Genomic DNA, 17,069 nt, shown 5'->3' with positions numbered 1-17,069 from the left:
AACAGTTGCTCACCGAGCCCATGATGTACTCTCCTAGTGTACCAGTAACCTGCTACCAGGTCCCCTCTCAGTCATCTTTTCTTCAGGCTGAAAAGTCCCAGATCCCTCAGCCTTTTCTCATATGGCTTGCCATGTAAGACTCTGATCATATGGGTGGCTCTTCTTTGGACTCTCAAATAGAGGTGCACTGATACATTGTCTATATGTAAAAAGTTGTCTGTATCGGATATCGGCCCGACGGGGACGATAATTTGGCCGATAAATGCCTGTGCTGCATGTAGCCACAGCACAGAGCAGAGCTGGCAGCATGGAGAGCTTCCTCCAGCTGGTAAATCAGAAGGGGAGTGGGAGGAAAGGGGGTGGGGGAGGGAGGGGGCAGGGGCAGCCCAGCTAGGGGGGCAGGGCATGGGACAGAGGCATGACTCATGGAGTGGGGGCAGCTCCTGATGCTGCTTGCACCCCAGGAGGGCAGGGGAGGGGGGGCAGTGTGCCCCCGGATCTGCATGGGGCAGGGCAGGCAGCAGCTACAGGGTGGAGCCAAAGCTAGCGCTGCATGGGGCATTTCTTGCTGGGGGCTGGGCTCAGAGCGGGCTCCAGCAGCACTGGGAGGAGGCTGCAACCACCCAAAATTTCACCACAGCTCTATCCCCAGCAAGAAAATCCCTGTGCAGCATTGACTCCACCTCGCAGTTGCAGCCCACCCCAAACCATGCAAATCCAGAGGCACACCCACCCCACTCCCGCCCTCCTGAGGTGCAAGCAGCAGCTGGAGCTGCTCCCACCCCGCAAGCTGCACTTCCATCCCACGGGCCACCCCCCCAGCTGGGCAGTGCCTGCCCCTGCCCCCTCCCTCACCATGGGGGGGGACACTGATCTGCACCCACTCACGCCCCTTCCTCCCCCCACGTGGCAGCTGTATTGGATATCAAATCAGTATCGGCCGATATGCCTCCTTAAATACCAGCTATTGGTATCGGCCCCCAAAATCTCCATCGGTGCACCCCTACTCTCAAGCTTGTCCATGTCCTTGTTAAGGTGTGGAGCCCAGAACTGGACGCAGTACTCCAGCTGTGGTCTCACCAGTGCCGAGTACAGCAGAAGAATCACCTCCTTGGTTTTGCTGGACATGCATCAATTGATGCATACCAGAGTATTATTTGCCCTACTGGTTACAGCACTGCAGTGCTGGCTCATATTCATACTGTGGTCTATTATTACCTCCAGGTCTCTTTCATTCGTGGTGCTGGTCAGTTTGGTGCCACCGAGCCTGCAGGTCTGTTGGGGGCTGCTCGTCCCAAGGTGGAGCACTTTATATTTCTCAACGTTGAACTTCATCAGATTCCGATCCACCCAACTTGCTAGCCTGTCTACATCTGTCTGTATCTGTAGCCTATCTTCAAGCATGACCACACTTTCCTGTAACTTCATGTCATCCACAAACTTGTCCAGTGAGCTCTTCATCCCCACATCCAAATCATTAAAAATATTGAAAAGCACTGGATCAAGCACTGACCCCTGCAGGACACCGCTGCCCATTTCTCGCCAGAATGACACAGATCCATTCACAATGACTCTCTGGGTCCTGTCCTGCAGCCAGCTTCTCACTCACCTGACTGTCTCAGAGTTAAGCCCACAATCCTCCACTTTTCTCAAAAGGACACCATGAGGTAATAGATTAAAGGCCTTTTGGAAGTCTAGGTATACAATGTCAACCTGCTCTCTCATGTCCAGGTTGCGAGTTACCTGGTCATAGAAGGAGATGATGTTGGTAAGGCAAGACCTGCCTCTGACAAAGCCATGTTGGCTGTCATTCAGAATCTTACTTCTCAGTAGTAACTGACAGAAAAGAAGGAAATCTCTGTAGTTGCTGCCAAGAAGATTCAGCATCAAGCAAAAGAGAAAACGGCACCTCAGGATGGACTAAATGAGAGGAGTTCACTGATTTGTGGACTTTCTAATTTTTTTCCACATTTCTGCCTTTTCACAACTGAGGCTGAGAAATTCTTTCCATGAGAACTCAATTAGGAAATACATTTTTTTTCAACCTTAAAAGAGACTTTCATTATAGAATCTATAAAGAAAACTATTAAAGAAAATCTGCAGCATTCTTAATCCAGCTGTCCAGCCCTTCCTATCAATTGGAATTACAAAGATGGCACATAAGCAATATAAACAAGATGGGCACATCCAGACGAGAACGCACATGTAGTTTGCGGCACTACAGACCCATTCCACAGTGCTGCAAGCTGCACATGCAGGCATTCACTGCACTGCTGATTTGCAGTGCAGCAGAGTTTTTTGACACTAGCAGATCCCAGTACCAAAAAACTAACACCAGAAAAAAGCAGTGTGGCACATGTGGTGGCACTGTGCAACGCCTAAAACAAGAGCCTGGCTGGCCAGAGCCACCCTCTGGCTGCTGCCCTTGTTCCACATACCTGGATCACTGCTGCTGGGGCCCTGGGAGGCCCCCAAACCCCCAGGTAAGGTTTCTGGGGCCAGCCCAAATATGGGCAGCAACTAGTTGTCCCCAGGAAATACATTCCCACTCATGGGGACGTGCCCATGGGTTGTTTTACAGGAATGGTGTGATAGCTAGACACCTTATGGATGGTAATCCTGGTTTCAGGAAAGCTAAGTAGGAAGATGATTTTCTTATTGCTTAAATGGACAAGGAATAATACAGTGATTCTGTCTCAAATTCCACTGAGCTGCAGATAGATGTTAGAAGAAAACACATCAGAACTTACATCATATGCGATGCAAAATTCTAGCTTGCAGACACATTTGAGATCAGGCTTAATTCTCTCATAGCAGCTTTAAAAAAGCAAGCTGATGATGCCTTGTATTTTGCAAGTTAACCAGGATATTCACCATAATAAATGCAACCATTTTCTATTGTCAACAGATTTCACTGTATTGTAGTATAAAAAGCAGCTGTCTTTCAATCCAAGTCAGTGACAGGTCAGGATTCTGTTCATCTGCAAACCACACAGCCCTGCCAAAGACATCCCACTATTCAGAAGAAATGGGCTCCCTGACATCTGCTCCTTGTATCTAATATAAAATCCCCAGTACTCCCTGACATGTGCAGATGGGAGTCAGAGTAGGAGATAGGTAAGAAAACCATATACTGCAAATAACTCCATGCAAGAAATATTCCTCCTCAGCATAAGGATAAGCTAAACATTTCAATATACAGATCTCTCTGATTTTTATGGTGAACAGATAAAATAAGAGCAGAAAATGCAGACTCCCAGGTCAGCTAAACAAGTGTGAAAAAAGTACATTTGCACACAGGTTTCACCTCATCTTCATGCCAACTTTCCCCGTAAGCAGAATACAACATGTAATTGGCTACTTGCTCTCTTATAAAAGCCTTAGGGGAATGCTCCCTGAAGTAACCTTAATCATAATAAACAATAAATTCAGAAATGCTTAATAATTCAAGGATTTCTTGCACCCATTCCAAACAGAGGCCAACACAGATATTTGGCAGGTTTGGCATCCTGAAAAGTACAACTCGTCCTGAAATCAATTACATCATTAGAGCATTCTGAGATTTTATAATTGAAGACAGCAGGGTAGGTGGCCTAGTAAAATTCAATACCATGCAGTTTACAGAAATGTAAACTTTGCTGGTACCAGATGGACTTTGTGTTAATCAAAACAAACTTCTCTGAGGAACAGACAGCTTTTCTTTTCCCTTTAACTTCTGAGGCAACAAGAGTTTAACAATAATGGGCCAGAATCTCAGAACTACCAGGGTTCTGTCAACTGTAATAATCTATACCAGTTGCAGATCTGCCACAATTTGCAGTGATCATTTTCCAGATAAGCCATGAATGCTCTTATTTATACAAGGCCCCCCAAACAAGTTTCTTCAGACACTGAAGAAATACAAACACAACAGCAGAAAAAAAATGCTTTAACATCATGTGTCAGGTAGAATGAGGCAAGAACACATTAAAACAAACAAACAAACAAAATCTATAAACAAAAAAAATCTATAAACATTTAACGCCTGTAGCACCTAGCTCCCCTAAAGCTGGTGATGGGTGGTACCAGCCCCAAATGAACATTTTTTTTTTTTTCCAGTTTTCATACCTTAATATCTCTTGCAAAAAACACGAACTTATAAGCCATTACAACTTACATCCCACCTACATCAGGTAAAAAAATCCTGGTCCCACCAGTCCACTGGGAGTGGGGGGTCCGCCAGAGGTCAGCCAAAGAGCAGGGGTGGCTGGCAATCAAAGTGCGCAAAAGCGAAACCAGAAGTCCCACCATGGCACTTCTGGTTTTGCTGCTGTGACCCAAGTCCCACCTAGAGGTCACACTGGTTGAGAAACCCTGTATTTGATCACATGTTACAACCTGAAGCATTTTTAGCTTCGTGCCTTCAGAGAACTTGCAATTAGCAAAAGTTTAGTGTGAAGAAATATTTGAAAGAGAATCTTGGTATTATGTAAACGTGCAACCACAATAAACATTTTTAGTGAAAATTTGCTGGGTACCCAGTTGCATCTGAAGAATTTTTTTCTATTATGCTCTTTTGCATTAGGATTTTCAGAGTATTGTAATGATGAACATATTACACTGATCTGTCTAGGGCTGTGCAAGGCTTCAGACAGAGCTTCGGATCCAAAGCAGCACATCTGGGTCAAAGCGCTGGCCTTGTTTGGCTTCCCAAAGCAGTTTGGAGCTTCCAAAGAGCTTTGGAGTCGCCTCGGAGATCTGGCCATAGGGTGTAATGGGGAAACAATAAAATATCTATAACTTTGTTGTTTTTTGTCCGATTTGTATGAAATTTTCAGGGGTGGTAGACTGCAGAGAGCATGAAGCCTGCCAAGTTTCAAGATCAGTGCAGAGGTTTGGGGGGAACTGCACCCCAAATTCTTGAAAGCAGAACTCCTGTCACGTCTACGTGTTACAACGCAGGGGGGGTCAAAACTGCAGGGGTGGTAGCCTATGCTGAGGCCACAAAGCCTGCCAAGTTTCAAGAAGATCGGTGCAGGGGTTTGGGGGGAACTGCACCTCAAGCTGTGGACAAATAAAACTTGTGCCATGGGTGCATGTTAAGGCGCAGCGGGGTGACAGCTGCAGGGGTGGTGGCCCCTGCTGTGGCCATGAAGCCTGCCAGCTGTCAAGGAGATCAGTGCAGGGGGGTTCCGGGGCCCTGCACCCGTAGCTGCTGACAGACAAAACTCGTGCCATGGGCGTTTGTGGGACGGACTGTCTGTCTTGGGGCTTGGGAGAGGCTACTGCAGGCCTGGCTGCTAAGCTACTGTGTTACCAGTTACCAAAAAATCATGATTCACTCAGGGACCAGCTCAATACACAGTTGCTAGCTAATGTAGCCAGCTAATTGCCATCAATTAGCACCTACAAAACCAGGCTAAGGAGAGGAAAGAATCAATACAGACAATCAACTGCCCCAAGACAGACACAGTCAGTTTTTAAAACAACATAAAGCAAAATTATAAACTCTATAAACCCTCTTTATAGATAAAGACTATGCAAGTTGTAAAAGGATATGTAATGTGAGAATATAATGTAAATATAAATATCTTAAAACACAGGTCAGCAACATTTTTGGTCAGAGTGGGAAAGAAGTTGGTGTGCCAAGAGTGGACAGCAGGGGAGCCACAAGGTGCCCAATCCTTGTTATGGCAACACAGCCCTGGCCCCTTCCCTGCTCTCTGCCCCAAGACATGTGTCCCAAGCAAAATGCCTTCATGTGCCATGCTCTGGCACCCGTGCTGGGGGTTGCCTACCCCGTCTTAAGATGTTCCTAGGTCAGAGGTGCTCAATATTTTGGCCCCAAAAGCCAGATGAGTGGGGACAGGCTACTCTGCAGGCCAGATCAAGTCCTGCACACCAGGACCAGGCACCATGCCCTCCCTGCCCCAAGCACCATGAGTGGGTCCTGGGGCCCAGCAGCACCCCCTCCTGCCCCTGCATGCTGGGACTGGGGGCATGTTGCTGCCCCCTTCTGCCCCTGAATTCTGGGATTAGATCCCAGAGGCCTGACGCCATCCCTTCCAACTGGGATTGGCTCCAGGGGTCTGTCACTGCCCCCTCCTGCCCCAGGATTGGGCCCTGGGGCTTGATGCTGACCCTGCATAGCCCTGCATGCTGGGATTGGGGGCCCAATCCAGTGTGCAGGGCCAAGGGCTCCCCATGGGTCTGCAAATTTAGCAGTGGGGAGAAGTGCCACCACCTTCCTGCCACCAAATTTCCAGACCTATAAGGAGCCCCATGGGCTGGATGACATGAGGCCATCTACTAGATGACAGAGGCTGTCTTAGACCATCTACCTACTCCTTAGTGTATTCGTATACAGATGGGGACTGGGAGTGTATACCTAAAGTTTGATAATGTTTAGACACCACACACCTCTGAGGACTCTTTTTTAAGTGAGAAAGGACTGATTCAGATGGATGTAAAAGTTCATTGGTAGAGTCAAGTCTAAATCCGAACCCATTAGACTCCTTCTTTCAAAATGCAGATTTTTTTGGGAAAGGAAGATAGAGATTTTTTTTTTCAGTAGTACTTTTCTGCCTACAAATGTTTGCTTAAAATTGCAAGCCAAGTAAATTTTGCACTAAGAAATATTTTAAATGGGCCTATTTTTTTTTACTATGAAGAGGATATCATGGAGTAGTTCTAAAAGATCCTCAAGGGAGAAAGTAGGGATTAACCCACAGAAAAAAAAAGTTAGAAAAATAAGCAAATATATTCCAGACGTATCTGGGCTTCTCAGCTTGGTTAATGTACCTGTGTGTGCTAGGAAATAAAATATCAATCATAGCTGCAAATATTGAGGAGGAATTAAAAGGAAAAGCCTTCTTGATTTCCTCTTTAGGACTAGTCTTCACCTTCTTTAGAGCATGTGTTGTATCAGTCCTTCTGATCTTTCTGGAGACACTTAGATATAAACCACCAGCAACACACATAAATAGGCAGATAAACATAAAGAAAATTTAAAGAAATACATCCAGATTTTATGCCATTCAGAACTATTTTAACTCAGTTCTGTTATAGCAAAGGTTACACTTTCAGGAGTAATTAGTGATTTTGAATGTTGGGAGTTTGAGGGGCTGGATTTTCAAAGGGCAGATTTTTCAGAGCTTTCTGAAAAATCAGGATCATGCAGGAATTGCATAGTAATCCAGCTGGGAAAATTAAACTGATCACCTATATCACCCAATTACAGCTTTAACAGTTAAAGTTATTGTATCTGGAATGCACATATTAAAAAAAGAACACTTTGGCTTTTTTATTATTATTATTGCTCAGTTTTCAATTCCTGAAAAACATTTCAATATTAGATTCTATAAGACTTGCATACTAGTTTTAACCAAGAAGTCCAAATGTGTGTTTCATATTCAAAGATGCTGGGCCCCTCTAACTCTCAATGGCTTCAGAGGCCTTTCTGGTTACTAAAACCCCTGGAAATTGGGCCACTCATCCCTAAACAACCCCTAAGTACCCTATAATAGACTGTTCTTAGGCACTGTGCACATTAGTTCCCTCCAGATACTCTCCTAGCACAAGATCAAATGAGAATTTCAGCAGCTAATGGAAAACAAGACATAATCCAAACAGCCTTCTCATGAGAGGCCTAAATTACGACTAATATATTACCACAAATAATGGCTTCCCCTCTCACCATACATTTTGTATAAGTTTCTTTTTTTTTAAAAGCCTGTCAATGAGCACAAGTGGGAGCTAGGAGAGGGGAAGAAAACCAGAAGCAGAGAGAGAGAGAGAAGAAACAACACTAACAGATCAGAGATGTGGGTGAAAAGATGAATATAAGGTTCCCTTCATACCAGACATTCCTAGGACATGATGAACAGACACAGGGGAGCAGGGTTACGAGGAAAAAGAAGGTCTCATCCAAGCATGCCCAGTTTTTACACCAAATCACTGAACACCAGGTGCAACAACTACATTTTAAAATGCTCATCATATTCCTTCGCTGCACACACATGAAAGGGGGAAATCTAGCAGCAGCCATTATAGCCAGCAGAGCCTTTGTAACAGGACAATTAAGAACTCTTTTAAATTAATTTGAAATATCAGTATTACTTAATCAATCCAAGAACTTTCCACGTCAGAGTCTGAATTCCTTTAAATGTCTGGTAAGACAAGTAAGTCATTTCTGCAAATAAGCTTAGAGAGAAATTCCCCATTTTACCCTTAATAAATTCTTAGAACCATTTTACTGGTAACTTTAGCACTGACAAACTTTGCAGCAGGAAACTGAAACGTAGCGAGGGGACTTTCCTGGTGCTAGGGATATACCTGCTGCTGTTACAATGACTAAAAAAACCTGAACAAGTCACAAGCCTTTGAAAAATATCAGTTTGTACATGCTCAGAGGCCTTCATTCCATTCCCATCTTAATGCTCTGAAGATCCCATCTGTACTGATTATGCTCCAGTCTGGGTCTCAGAGGCTGAGCGGGACTTTTTTTTTTTCCTTAACAACTGTTCCTCCTGGCCACTACAGGTTATTGTAGTACAAGCAAAGCATCTGTTTCTTCTGTGTTCTCAATATAGGAAGTCTGCAAAAAGGCATTATGCAGAAAGCAGGAAGCTGCCTAACTGGAAAGCAAAAGAAATTATACTAGTGGAGAAGACAGAAGATTACAGAAATTAGAGTACAGAAGAACAGATTGAAAAATAAATGTTTTCGCTCGGTCTGAGCCTTCAAGAGGCCGAGAAGCGATACTGCAGGAGTATCCAAGGAGAAGGGCTGGAACAATAAAGAACCAAGATGGGCAAGTATATAGGCCGTTGGTTTTCAACCTGTGGTCCACGGACCCCTGGGGGTCCACAGACTATATTTAAGGGCTCCATGAAAGATGACTATGATCAATCAAAAGTATGTGAATATCCCCACTTACAATTCAAAGGGGTCTGCACTTCCATTCAAAACTTTTTAGGAGCGTGCAAATGTAAAAAGGTTGAAAACCACTGATACAGGAGCTAGGAAAAGGATCAGGCATTGTGGGGGGATGGAGCAGAGAGGTGTTCAGATCACAGTTTAACAAAGCACCCAGCCCTGTTGAGTCCAGAGGCCCTTGGGTGTTGATATTCAACACCATCTAAATCCTAATTCAGTTTCAACAGTTCCTGGAAGAACTACTCAGATAGGGCAGAAGAGAGTTCAGCCTTCCCAGCTTGTCTGAGGTTAAATAAAGAAACTGTGCTACTACATCTAACCCACTGAGGATGAGCAGATGGGCCTAATACCTCCAAAGGAGACACAGAAGTCTTAGAAACCTTCTTTCTCTTTGTGTTTTAAACCTACAAAGCTGAACTGACAGTCCCCAGATACAGCATTCTGAGACTGGTGTGGGAGGAAGGGCTCAGTGTAGTTGCTCACTGTGAAGCAACAACTCCACTAAATATTTACAAACAAGGTAAATGGTACCGAAGACAGCCAAGTTCACTACATTCTTTGGCTGTTTATCACAGAACTTTATGACATAGATTACTGTTACTCAGAGAAACCACTGAACCAAAGTTTGCCTCTATATCTGTGCAACTTCAATCTCAGTGGCTTTTAAAGCAAGTTATTTGGCATCTGATAAATCCTGAATTGGGTATCTCTCCATTCCTTTTTGAGAACCAAATAAGCAAGCTTTTTAAAAGGGGACTTGTGAAGCTTTCAACAAAAATGGGGTGGAGAGGGGAGTATGTTCCTCCTTAATATAAAAAAAAACTATGCGATAAGGGGATACACTTATTATTTTGTTGAAAGTTTCAAAAGCAATAACTGTGAAATGCCTCAACTGTTTAGACTACGCCTCATGTGCTCAGCATGAGAGAAAAGATATATTTATATATACAGGAATTAATGCATTAAACTTACACCACCACTGAAACATTCCAGGATATAAATCAAGTTTTGTACAAAAAAAAAACATAAACAAAACCAGATCCATATTTCAGTATTTCAGCAGCCTGAAACAAGCACGTGGCACTTTGCAGGCATCACTTCTCCACAAGGAGGGGGCACATTTGGTAACAAATGAGTGATTAAGAAAAAAATGTCAACAGTAAATAAGTCTAGTAAAGGAAAATTCCTCAGCCACCCAGCCCATGGGTACAACAGGCATGCAAAGAATCAGAGAATTATAGAAAAACTGGGCTGGAAGGGACCTCAGGAGGTCATCTAGTCCAACCCTCTGCTCCAGGCAGGATCATGCATTACTTGCTGCAGGTAAAGCAAGGGGACAAGGGCACTGTCAATAGCCTGCTGCTACAAGGACAGAAGATTTTTTTTTTTAAAGAGATGCAAGGAAGAGGACCATGCCTTCCACCCTCACCCATTGGAAGCTGCTTAAAACTACCAGGGACAGATGAGGCCTGGCTTCACCACCCACAGGGAACTCCATCAGGCAACAGAACCTTCACCATCCTCCATATGTTGACTGTAAGAAAAGGAAGAAAGCAACAGGAGCTGCAAATGCACATATGGGATAGGGGAGGGTATGCCAGTAGAGCTGTGCGAAATTTTGCTGGGTGTTTCATTTCAAAGTTGTTTTGATGCATTTCAAGCTTGAAACAATGAAATCAAAATGAAACAAAAGCCTTCAAAACCACTTTGAAATTAAACAAGGGCACTTGAAACGTTTTGAAAGTTTTGAAATGTTCTGAGTTTCAAAGCCGGGCTTACTTGGCTTCAGCACTGGTCCCAGGCAGCAGCAGCAGCAGCCTCATTCGGCACGCAGATCCAGGAGTCTGTGCCCCCCGGGAAGGAGTCTGGCACAGTCCTGCAGCCCTCCCAGACATGCGGGCCCCCAGATCTATATGCAGGATGACAGCATGCTGTCGCTGCTGGCTGAGGCCAGCAGCAGCACAAATCTTCCCAGCACTCGGCCCAGGCTGCACCCAGTGCAGGTCCCAGCTGGCAGCAGCAGCCTCCTGTTATCTGGCACAGGTTGGGTGCCCGCCTGCATCCCCAGGAGGGCTGCGGAACTGTTCCGGACTCATCCCGGAGTCGGGGGGTGGGGGGGCAGGTCTCCGATCTGTGTCCCGAATGACAGGAGGCTGCTACTGCCACTGGGGACTGGTGCTGGGCACAGCGCACACCCAGCGCTGGGAAGATTGGTGCTGCCACTGGCTTGAGGCAGCAGCGGCAGCCTCCTGTCATCCAGCTTGCAGATCTGGGGGCCTGTGGCCTCTGGGAGGAGTCTGAAACAGCTTTGTAGCTGTCCCAGGGGTATGGGCCCCCAGATCTGTGCACGGGATGACAGCATGCTGTAGCTGCCAGCTGTGGCCAGCAGCAGCACCAATCTTGGCATGGGCTGAACCCAAGGCCAGTCCTGTGATCTGTCGCGCAGCTCGGGGGCCTGCCTGCACCACCGGGAGGGCTGCAGGGCTATGCATGACTCCTCCCGGGGATACTCCCCCCACTGTATGCCCCCCGCCTGGCACCAGCCCCCCCCCCCGCTGTAGCTTACCAGCAACAGCAGCCACGCTCTTGGCCGTGGCACAGCCCCCATGCACGGCAGGGGGCAGCGCGGCTCAGCCCCAGCTGTCAGGTATCCGTGTGGCTTCTATCACAGCATGCTGCTGCATCCCAGCTAACTTACTTTGGATGTGGTGAACTTGGGCTTAAAACTGCCTCTACCTGGTACACAGCAGGGTTTTGAAAGGTGGGAGCCCCAAGTTCAGAAGAGTACCCTAACCATAAGGCATAAGGCATTCCATAAGACAGACAGGCTCCAGGAGTGGTGCGAGATGCTTGGGTGCTAGCCCACTGCACCCCACTCCCCAAAGGCCTCAGCAACCCCCAGCTGCCACAGAGCACCCCCGCTGACCCCCAGCAGTAGCCGGAGGTAAGCGGGGCTCCTGGTGGGAGGGACTAGCCCCAGCCTAGCCACAGGGAGGCGGCTAAGCCAGAGCTGAGGTGGGCCTCGCCCTGCCCCAGCCCCTACTTGGCCCAGCCCCACAGGAAGTCATGTGACCAGAGCCTCGCAAACAGGCCACGCAAACAGGCGCGCTTGTCTGCCGGCGCATGAATTAGCATGGAGTTCACGCAGGAGGGCCCAAGGCCCTGCCTGTGTACCCCCACCCTAGAGAAGCCAGTCCCAGCCATAGCCATCCCACCAGTGGCATGACATGGATGGGCACGCGCTGCAACCCAAGGGACCCCTCGGGCCTGCAGCTCCCTGCCCCCCCGCCTCCCTTGCACCTCAGAGGCCTCCACCCAGATGGAGCCCCTGGTTCCAGGCTCCACACAGATGGAGCCTCTGGCTCTCAGCTGCAGGGGCTGCCCGTCGCTTTTTCAGGCTCTGGGAGCATGGCCACCTCCCCTTGCGAGGTCTGCTCCCTACTGGGGTTTCTGGTGCATCAGCTGGAGGAGCTCCAGGCCACAGTCCAGAGACTGCATGTCATCAGGGACTGTGAGCAGCAGATCGACTCCTACTGCCAGGCCCTTCTCCCCCAGAAGGCGAAGGGTAGACCATGGTCTCCCTCCAGGACAAGGGAGGACTCAGAGACCTCCCATTCTGTCCATCCCAGGAGTTGGACCAAGGTGGTCAAGGGCCCCAAGGCCCCCCCTGGAACTATGCAACAGGTACGAACCTCTTGCAGCCCCAGCAGAGCCTGCTGAGTTGCCAGCTCCCTCAGGCAACACAGGCACTACTGTAGCTACCACCCCTGCTCTCCCCAAGACAAAATGCAAAGTGTTTGTCAAGGAAGACCCCATCCTGAGGGGGACTGAGGAGGTAACCTGCCACTCCAACCCCTTAGCCCGGGAAGTCTGCTGCTTCCCAGGAGCCCTCATCCGAGACATTGCGGAAAAGATCCCTAAACTCCTCCAGCCCACTGACCACTGTCCCAAGCTCCTTATTCATGTGGGCACCAATGTCATGGCTTGAAGCGCTCCCAGCCAGGTTGTGAAGTGCTACAGGGATTTGGAAGTGGGGCTAAAGGGTCTGGGGGCACAGATGGTGTTTTCTTTGATCTCCCAGTCTCGGGTTATGGGCTGAGGAGGGAGAGGAGGATCCAGGTAGTTAACCAAAGACTGCAGTGCTGGTGTCATCGGGAAGGCTTTGGCTTCCATAACCACAATCCGCTCTTTGGCAAGAGAGGCAGTGAGCTGCTGGGAAGAGACGGCCTCCACCTCTCTCCACTAGGAGGAGGCTCCTCTCAGCCAAACTGGCTAACCTGCTCCACCAGGCTTTAAACTAAGCCCGCCGGGGGATGGGGGGACTACTGCCACTGCTGGCCTGCTGAGCAATCCTTGCAAAGCCAGTAGGCTAAAGCATTTAAGGGAACCCACCCCTCCCCAGCCCTGAAACAACCAGTAGGCAAGGCAAGGGCCCCCAAGAGGACACTTGCCTGCATGTACACAAATGCCAGAAGCTTGGGGAATAAACAGGAGGAACTTGTCCTCTTGCTTAATGCAAAAAATTATGATGTCATAGGGATAACAGTGACCTGGTAGGACTCCACCCATGACTGCACCACGGGTATAAATGGCTATACCCTGTACAGGAGAGATCAAGTAGACAAAAGGGGTGGGGGCACAGCTCTCTAGGTCAAGGAGAGCTATGCATCCCTGCAAGCCGACACTGGCGACCAGGATGGATGGATGGAGACCCTCTGGGTTAAAATCCGTGGGGAACACGGCACAGGGGACACAATGGTGGGAGTCTACTACAGACCTCCCACCCAAAGTCAAGCGCTTGACCAGGAGTTCGCCAGGGAATTGGCTGAGGCCACATGCTCCAGATCCATAGTTGTCATGGGAGACTTCAACTACCCAGACATCTCATGGGAAGAGCACTTGGGTAAATCCAAGTGGTCGCAAAGCTTCCTCTCCTGCATGGATGACCTCTATCTGACACAAGAGGTCTACAGGCCAACGAGAGGTAAAGCGCTGCTCAACCTGGTACTGGCAACTGGGGATGACCTAATCAGCGACCTAATGATCGAAGGGAAGCTGGGTGACAGTGACCACGAGCTGATCACCGTCACCATCTGCCGTAAAGCTGGCAAGTCAGTCAGCAATACAGAAGTCCTCAACTTCAGGAAATCTGACTTTGACAAGCTCAGGAGACTTGTTGGTGAGGCCCTAAGGGACCACAACCCCAAGGGGAGGGGAGTTCAGGAAGAGTGGTTGCTCCTCAAGGGAGCGATCCTGGATGCACAAACAAAGTCTATCCCATCTCAGAGGAAAGGCAGCAAAAGGGCACAGGGGCCCCCTTGGCTTTTCAGGGAACTCCTGCATCTGAAAAGAAAGGCCTACAAAGGATGGAGGACTGGATCCACCTCCAAGGAGGAATATTCTGCACTGGTCCAGACCTGCAGGGAGCAAACCAGGAAAGCCAAGACTGCAACTGAACTCCAACTAGCTACAAGTATCAAGGACAATAAAAAGGCCTTTTTCAGATATGTGGGAGCCGAAGAAAAAGCAAAGGCAACATTGGACCCCTGCTAAACCAGATGGGACAATTGACAACCAAAGCCTAGGAAAAAGCCAACCTATTAAATGGATACTTTGCGTCAGTCTTTCATCAGTCCCACGGGATGCCCCTGCCCACTATGGGACAGGGGGGCCTTGGTGAGGGAGATTCTCTACCCTCCATCAATGCTGACCTCATGAAGGAATGCCTTGAGAGGCTCGACACCTTCAAGTCAGCCAGCCATGAAAATCTACACCCCAGGGTACTCAAAGTGCTGGCTAGCATCATAGCCCAGCCTCTGGCACGGATCTTTGAAAACTCCTGGCGCTCTGATGTAGCGCCCAAAGATTGGAAGAAGGCCAACGTGGTGCCTATCTTCAGGAAAGGAAGGAAAGTGGATCTGGCTAACTATAGGCTCATCAGCCTGACCTCTATCCCAGGGAAGGTCTTAGAAAAGATTATTGAAGAGGCCATTCTCAACAGACTGGCCGACAGCAACATCCTGAGGGATAGCCAGCATAGGTTTGTTGTGGGTAGGTCTTGCTTGATCAATCTTAACTCCTTTTATGACCAGGTGACCTATCACCTGGACAAGGGAGAGGAGATTAATGTCATATATCTGGACTTCAAAAAAGCCTTCCATCTGGTATCCCATGATCACCTCTTGGCAAAAATGGCCAACTGTGGCCAGAGGGTGGTGGTTGACGGAAGTCAATCATCATGGTGGCCTGTGACAAGTAGGGTCCCCCAAGACTCGTGTTTGGACCCATATTGTTCAGCATCTTCATTAATGATGTGGACACTGGAGTCAGAAGCGGACTGGACAAGTTGGCCGATGATACCAAACTCTGGGGTAAAGCATCCACATCTGAGGACAGGAGGGCAATTCAGACTGGTCTTAACAGGCTCAAGAAATGGGCGGATGAGAATATGATGGTGTTTAACACCAAAAAATGCAAGGTTCTCCATCTTGGAAGGAAAAACCTACAGCATCCTTATAAGCTTAGCAGGGCTATGCTGGCTACCACTATGGATGAAAGGGACTTGGGGGTCATGATTGACCACAAGATGAATATAAGCCTTCAACGTGATGCTGGGGCCAGTAAAGCAAGCAAAATGCTGGCTTGCATCCATAGATGCTTCTCAAGCAAATCCCAGGACTTCATCCTCCCATTGTACTCGGCCTTGGTGAGGCCACAGCTGGAGTAATGTGTCCAGTTTTGGGCTCCACAATTCAAAAAGGATGTGGAGAAGCTTGAGAGTCCAGAAAAGAGCCACGTGCATGATCAGAGGTCAGGAAAACAGACCTTACAACGACAGGTTGAGAGCTATGGGACTCTTTAGCCTGGAAAAGCGCAGGCTCAGGGGTGATTTGATGGCCAGGGGTGACCACCAGGATCCGGGGAAACAATTGTTCACCAGAGATGACAAGGTCAAACAGTTATAAATTCCAGCAAAATCATTTCAGGCTAGACATAAAGAATTTCTGCACTGTCTGAGTCCCCAAGGTCTGGAACAGCCTGCCATCAGAAGTAGTTCATGCACCTACATTGAACACCTTCAAGAGAAATTTGGATGCTTATCTTGCTGGGTTCCTATGACCCCAGCTGACTTCCTGGCCTGGGGCAGGGAGCTGGACTTGATGATCTTCCAAGATCCCTTCCAGCCCTAATGTCTATGAAATCTATTCCTGGGTGGCTGTTTCTCAGTCTATCCAGCTGAAAGTGTTCTATTAAAGGCACTCTTCATTAGGTACAAGGCAACCATTGGAAATGTCAGCTCTTAGCTTTCACTTGTTTTGGGGGTTTCGGGGTTATTTCTGGGGTTATTTTCTGAATGGTGTGTATTGCACACCTAACAATGCTAACTCTGAGTGGGACACCATGGCAGCTTTAAAAGGATCTCATGGCACCCCAGGGTGCCAAGGCTCTCTGACTGAGAATCACTGCCTTACATCTTACATGAATATCCTAACTACTGATTTATTCAATCTAAATGGAACCAACAGCAGCAACAGCAGAAAATACTGCCTAAGATCTCCTTGTGAATATGTGCTATAGAATCCAACCATTTTATTGCAAACATGTCAAATGTACCATTGTGATTATTACTTACCACTGGGTGCATCTACATGTTCATTAATGTACCTTAGATACTGGGCATTTAGTTTAGTACTTCCTTAATAAAGTACTAAATGTGCAGTACCTAAAGTTACTGCGCAGTAGTGCCAACACACGGTTAGCGATGCTTACTGCGCATTAGCCTGATAACACTGCACAGTACACTCTTAGCATGGCTTCTGCTGTGACACACTACTGCGCAGTATTATTAGGCTAATGCTCAGTAAGCATTTTGTATAGATGTGCCCACAGGGTAACAATGAGCAGCAAATATACAGGGCTTCTAAGACTAGTGTAAAAAGGAGGGTTCTGTGTAAAGACAATGCACAAATGTAATAGGCAAGAGTTAATAATTAGTAAACCTTGAAAGAAAATAGACAACAGTTATACTTAAAAAAAAAAAAGGACAGAATTGAAAATGAGTATAAAGAGGGGGACTGTAAAACAAACTAGTGGCTCAGCATAGAAGTAGCTGTGCATTCATTTTAGTGCACTCGCCTTCCTCCTCCTCTGAC

General features: G+C 47.6%; 1 protein-coding gene across 4 annotated transcripts in view; it reads right to left on the bottom strand.

Annotated features, from left to right (window-relative positions):
• The window catches only part of TMTC1 (transmembrane O-mannosyltransferase targeting cadherins 1), a 252,560-nt gene that overhangs the window by 158,755 nt on the left and 76,736 nt on the right, over positions 1-17,069 (bottom strand). The window lies entirely within an intron of this gene.

The sequence above is a fragment of the Crocodylus siamensis genome, chromosome 4 (genome assembly GCF_052110815.1).
Source record: "Crocodylus siamensis isolate JL-2025a chromosome 4, ASM5211081v1, whole genome shotgun sequence".
Classification (NCBI taxonomy): Eukaryota; Metazoa; Chordata; order Crocodylia; family Crocodylidae; genus Crocodylus; species Crocodylus siamensis.
Note: the sequence above shows the minus strand (reverse complement) of the source record. Positions and strands in the feature narration are given on the sequence as shown.